Below are 6,267 nucleotides of genomic sequence, written 5' to 3' on the forward strand. Positions count from 1 at the left end.
ACCCCCGACCCAATCATTCATGGGTTTTATTGTCATGTCTTTATGTACTGTTTCTCTTCCTGGCATGATCTTCTCCAGAATCCTTTGTGAAGTGCCTGTTGGATAATCTGCAATCACCTCCAATGTTGGTGAAGTTCGATGGAGTATCTTTAGTCTTACCAGCTTGCCACCTTTCTTTACACAAGACTATATTGTAGCATCTGCTATGACAATACGTTGGAGAACTGGGCCAGATTCTCACTAACATACTTTAGTGTTTGGATGGCTTCAGTTCCCTGGACAGCTTGAGCTCCCTGCTGCCTCCCACAAGCTCTGCGTAGCAAATCTTGCCCAGATTTAACTCACTGGCAAGTATAAGACTTCCTATAACAAATGGATTTTCAGAAATGATTAGGCAAATTAAATAATGTACTCTGGAGATACAATTTTATTTCAGTCATTAATTTCTTAATCCCGTGCCACAGTCTCTGAAAAAGATGTTAAGAATTTTTCCATAGATTTTTAAGAAACATTCAATTTTTGTGTCTAAATACAATGAAAATTCATGCTTACAATGAACTACAAAAAATGAACCCATCCTGATTTGTTAAATAACAAAATACTTGGATTGTATCTTCACTGAATTGGAAGTGAAAATTCATGACGGAAGTCTATAAGTTACAAATTGATTAAGATGGCTCGGGTCTGACTCTAACATCTAATATATTGAAGTACTGAAGGTGTTCAATGGGCCATGCAGAGTGGGAACTGAGTGAAACTGGAATCTGCTTCTGTTAGATCCTTCATGATAAAACCACATTTATCCTATATGGACAACAAATTCAGTGAGTCGCCACTGAACAGATGCTTTAAAAAATGCAGTGATCTCTTCCAATTCATAAAAGCTCATTGAAAAACACTGAAAACTGTATAATTTTGCTGTAAGGTGAGAAATTATCAGGCAGAGACAAGTTATTAAAAAAAGAAAACTGATCACTTTGAAATTTATTCATTATTCTTAACACTTGACTTTTCGTACAGAAGCAAATAAAATGACAGATATGTGTGATTTGTGAAACCTTCGTTGCTTCCAAAAACAAGGTGTTGACAACTATTTGATGCATATCGCGACTATGAGAAAAAATCTTTCTGTGACTGTGTAAACCAAGTGAAATAAAAACTAAAAAATGGTCCATTGGTTCTTCCACTTGATTCCTGCTACTCTTTCTAGGATTCACTTATCCAGTGGGCCATCCTTCCCTTGATATTCTGAAAATCTAAATTAACACAGGTGATAGTTGGTAGATTGAGAGATGGTTTTCAAGTCAAGAAAATATTTTATTTGTGTTTGTTTGTGTGTGAATGAAAGGATTTAAATGGTAGGCAAAATAAAAAAAAATACCCTGCAAAATTACCACTTAATCTCTAAAACTAGTTGGTATGTTACATTACATGGAAAAATTACTTGGACAGATGAATTAAATGGATAAACTTGATACTTATAAGGGGTATCTGTGTAAGTGATGCGGGATTCCCCTCTGTATGCTATAAATATGTTTTATTAGCATTGGTTAATAAAGAAGCTGCTTCAGCCTATAGCAGGACAGAATATAGCCAGCTTGGAAGAGATATATAGAGAGTAAGTAGAGTTAAAGAGACACCATGAAGCTGGCGAAGGAAACAGATGCCATATAGTGGCTCAAAAAGCAAAAGAGTAGCAAACCATGAGCCTCTTGATTAAATATACAAAACAGAAATGGGTGAATTTAAGATGTAAGGCGTAGCTAGGAATATGCCTCAGCTATTGGCCACGCAGTGTTGCAATGAGTATAGTTTCTGTGTGGTTATTTGGGGCTGGGCAGCTGAGAAATGAACAAGCAGTCTCCTTACAAATGGCATGGTAACGTGGGGCAACTACATCCACATAAAATCTGAGAGAGTTTGGGAAGAAATTCTTAACACAAAAGAGCAGAGTTAAGCACAGCTTCTTGGTAGCCACAAGTTAGACTGTTTATCAGTTAGACTGTTTGATGGTGGCAAACAAAGGCATTGCACCTTTAAGAAGTGTCTTCCTGACTCAGTATTAGAGGCAAAAAGTTGCACCACTTTATTAAGAGATGGTTTACTGGTACATGCTGGTGGCAGAAATAGCTCTGGCTCTTTCAGGTCTTTCACTTAAATAGGATCTATGAGCAGCAAGTTACAAACTGCTTAATAATGACATAGACCTGCTGTGTCCCTGGAACTGGGGTGAGATAATTTGTGATTTCCCTCTGCATGCTATGAATATGTTTTATTATTACTGGTTAATAAAAAATGCAAGGCAGGATATAGCTGGCTGGAAGAGATGTTGAAAGAGGGTTGACAGAATCAAAGAGATGGCATGTATCTGCCAAAGGAGGCAGATGTCATGAAGCTGCCCAAGAAGAAGAGGTCACAAATATGAGCCTTTTTGTAAAATATAAAGGAGTAGAAATGGGTTAATTTAAGATATAAGAGGTAGCTAGGAATATGCCTAAGCTATCAGACAAACATGGTTATAATTAATATAGTTTCTCTGATTATTCGGGTCTGGGTGGCTGAGAAATGATCAAGCATTCTCTCGCTACATGTAAGACCAATGAAATCCTTTGTAGTTTGGGATGGCATCTCTCAGAAAAGATTAGCATACCGAGTAACTTAATTGCTAATGATTGTTGAACATGAAAGGACATCGTGAGTCAAGGAAAAGGATAGCTCAAGGACACTTCCTTTCTCTTAGAGAATCCAGAAGGAACATAGTGACCAATGCTAACTCCTTTATTTGAGTTAATTTTTGTATGTGATATATAAGATGATTTAATTTTTCTTCCTTTGTGTGTGGAACTCTGATCTTTTCAGTTCATTTATGACCATCTATCCTTTTCCAGAGATAACCATTGGCATCCTTATTAAAATTATTTGCTTGTATATGTTTGCATTCATAATATATATTATGTCATATAAGTTCAGTTCCACTTGCCTGTGAGTATCTCTTATATATTAATATCATATTGGTTTGATCACTATAGCTTTGTTACTCTATATTCATCTTAACCCATGATACCCAAGTGGCATTCCACCAAATTGTTAAGCCAAGCTTAAGGCTTCCAATTTTGTTTTTCTTTCCCATAATTTTTGAGTTACATATATATTTCTCTATTCTTGTGAAAAATGCCATTAGAAATTCAACAGAGATTCCACTGGACCTGCATATTTCTTCGGGTATCACATGGACACTGGAATGGAAGACACCAACCACTGAGGACACAGGAGCCAAAGGACATTAGCTGGATCTGACCTGAAAGCCTCCTCCCTGAGGACTAGCTTTCATGGTATCGGAAGTGTCATGCAAGCTTCTTAAAGATTGGGGTAGCCAACAGTTCTAACCAGCTATGAAGGCCCTCTGCACAAGGGAAATCATATTTTAATTGTTTTTTTCTCTACTCCCCTCTTTTCCTCTTCTCTCTGCTCCTACTCTGTCCTGTGATCCCTACAGTCCCAATTTACTCAGGAGATTTTGTCTTTCTCACCTTCCTATGTAGATTTATGTTTGTCTCTTTTAGGGTACTCTTTGTTGTCTAGGTTCTCTGGGGTTGTAGACTGTAGGCTGGTTTTTCTTTGCTTTATGTCTAAAAGGCACTCATGAGTATATATTATATTTGCTTTTCTGGGTCTGGGTTGCCTCACTCAAAATGTTTTTTTTTCTAGATCCATTCATTTCCCTGAAAATTTCAAGATATTATTTTTTTAACCACTGTGTAGTACTCCATTGTGAAAACATACCACATTTTTTTATCCATTGTTTAGCTCAGGGGCATCTAGGTTGTTTCCATGTCCTTGCTATTATGAATAATGCTGCTAAGAAGACAGTTGAGCACATGTCCTTGTGGTACAATTGAGTATCCTTTGGCTATATTCCCAAAAGTGGTATTGCTGAGTTTTGAGGTAGATTATTTCCTAAATTTCTGAGAAATAGCCATACTTGTACATTTCCAAAGTGGTTGTACAAGTTTGCACTCTCTCCAGCAATGGAGGAGCATTCCCCTTACCTCACATCCTTTCCAGCATAAGTTGTCATCAGTGTTTTGATCTTGATCATTCTGACAGGTGTAAGATGAAACTTTGGTGTTGTTTTGATTTGCATTTCTCTGATGGCTAAGGATGTCGAGCATTTCCTTAAGTGTTTTTCAGTCATTTGAGATTTGTCTGTTGAGAGTTCTCTGTTTAGATCTTTACCCCATTTTTTATCGGATTATTTGTTATTTTGCTGTCAAGTCTCTTGAGTTCTTTGTATATTTTGGAGATTGGTCCTCTGTCGGAGGAGGGACTGGTGAAGACCTTTTTGCAATCTGTAGGTTGCTGTTTCCCTGGTTGATAGTGTCCTTTACAGAAGTATTTCAGTTTTAGGAGGAATTAAAGTTGGTTGCCAGAATGTATGTGGGGGAAGATAACTGAACCTTGGTTCTCTACAAAATGGACAAGTACTCTTAACTGCTGATATACTTCCTCTGCCCTTGATTTCATAAGATTATTCTTGTCCAAATAAACATTGAGGAAATACACTCTCATCTGATTTTTAGTAGGTAGTATTTTAGGATATGTTCCGCAGCACAATTTGCCACGTTTACTATTTATTTATGCATGTAAATGTCTGTGTGCTGTTTTGTTTTTCTGTCAGTTTAACAAAGTAGAGTCACTTAGGAAGCGTAACTTCAATTGCAAAATTGCCTCGCTCAGATTTTCTGGGACGTTTCCTTGATTCTTGTTTGCTGTGGTAGGGCTAAAACATTGTGGTCTGTGCCACCTCTGGATTGGTGGTTCTGGGTTATGTAAGAAATCAAATTCAAATTTTGCCAACCTTGGAAAGCAAGCTAGTAAGTAGCATCCCTCTGTGTTTCTATTTCTGTCTCCAGAAATTTAATTCTTTCCTGACTCCCCTCAATTCTTTGCTAACACTTCCTCAATGATGGAACCTCAATGATGCAGCCCTCACAGCCAAGTTGCCTTTGGTCCATGTTTTATTGCAACAGAAAGAAAACTAGAATAATATGAATATGTGTACATTTATGTGCATGAGTTCAAGACCTTAGGAGCAGATTCCATTGCTCTATGGATTCTTATGATAGAGGTCATGGCATCAGGCTTAGCACCAATTTTCTTTTCAGTCTGAGCTACTTCATCCACCTGTCATCCCATTCCTTGAAGTAGTTCCTAATAATTTTGTATATATTTAGAATAAAATACTATATTTAAAAATCATCATGAGCAGTTTTTGCAAATATTAAATGATGAAAAATTACTCAGAATAGTATTATAGGCTTAATTTTAGAAAGATATGTAAGTAAAATTCTGGGAGTATATTTTTAAATATTTGGAAAACAATTTTTATCAGGTTGTCACTTTATTTATTGTAATAATTTAAAAAATTATATACATTGCTATTTAGGATATTTAAAAATTACTTTCATATCTTCTTCCCTGTTCCTGTATAAGGGAGCCATTTTAGAGTTGGCAAGAGACTTGGCTCTAGAGGGGATCAGAGGTGTCCACGGGGATGTCCCCAGCTAGGTCCTGGGCAGCAGAGTAGAGGGTGCCTGAACTGGCCTTGCCCCACTATCACACTGATGATTATCTCGAATATCACCATAGAGTCTTCGTCTGGAAATGAATGGAGATAGAGACAAAGTCCCTCATCAGAGCAACGGACTGAGCCCCCATGGTCCAGTTGAAGAGCAGAAGGAGGGAGAAGATGAGCAAGGAAGTCTGGACTGCGAGGGGTTGGTCCACCCACGGAGACAGTGTGCCTGTTCTAATGGGAGCTCACCAAATCCAGTTGGACCGGGACTGAACGAGCATGCGATCAAATGGGACTCTGAATGTGGCTGAAAATGGGGGCTGAGAGCCATTGATAAAGACACTGGGACTTGTTTCTACTGAATGTACTGGCTCTTTTGGGACCCTAGTCTATTTGGATGCAAAGCTTCCTAGGCCTGGATGTGTGTGTGTGTGGGGGGGGCTTGGACTTCCCTCAGGGCAGGTTTCCCTGCCCTCTCTTAAGGAGGGAGGGGGGAGGAGGGTGTGGGAGCGGGAAGGGAATGGGAGGGGGGAGGAAGTGTAAATTTTTGAATGGAAAAATAAATAAATAAATCACTTTTATATAATATTTAAGTATCTATTAATTTGAAAGAGCCAATGGCTAGTCAATAAAACAATGTTCTATGAATTATAAGTTTAATTACTAATGTAAAAATTATAGTAATGACATAT

This window comes from Microtus pennsylvanicus, chromosome 19, assembly GCF_037038515.1.
Source record: "Microtus pennsylvanicus isolate mMicPen1 chromosome 19, mMicPen1.hap1, whole genome shotgun sequence".
Lineage (NCBI taxonomy): Eukaryota > Metazoa > Chordata > Mammalia > Rodentia > Cricetidae > Microtus > Microtus pennsylvanicus.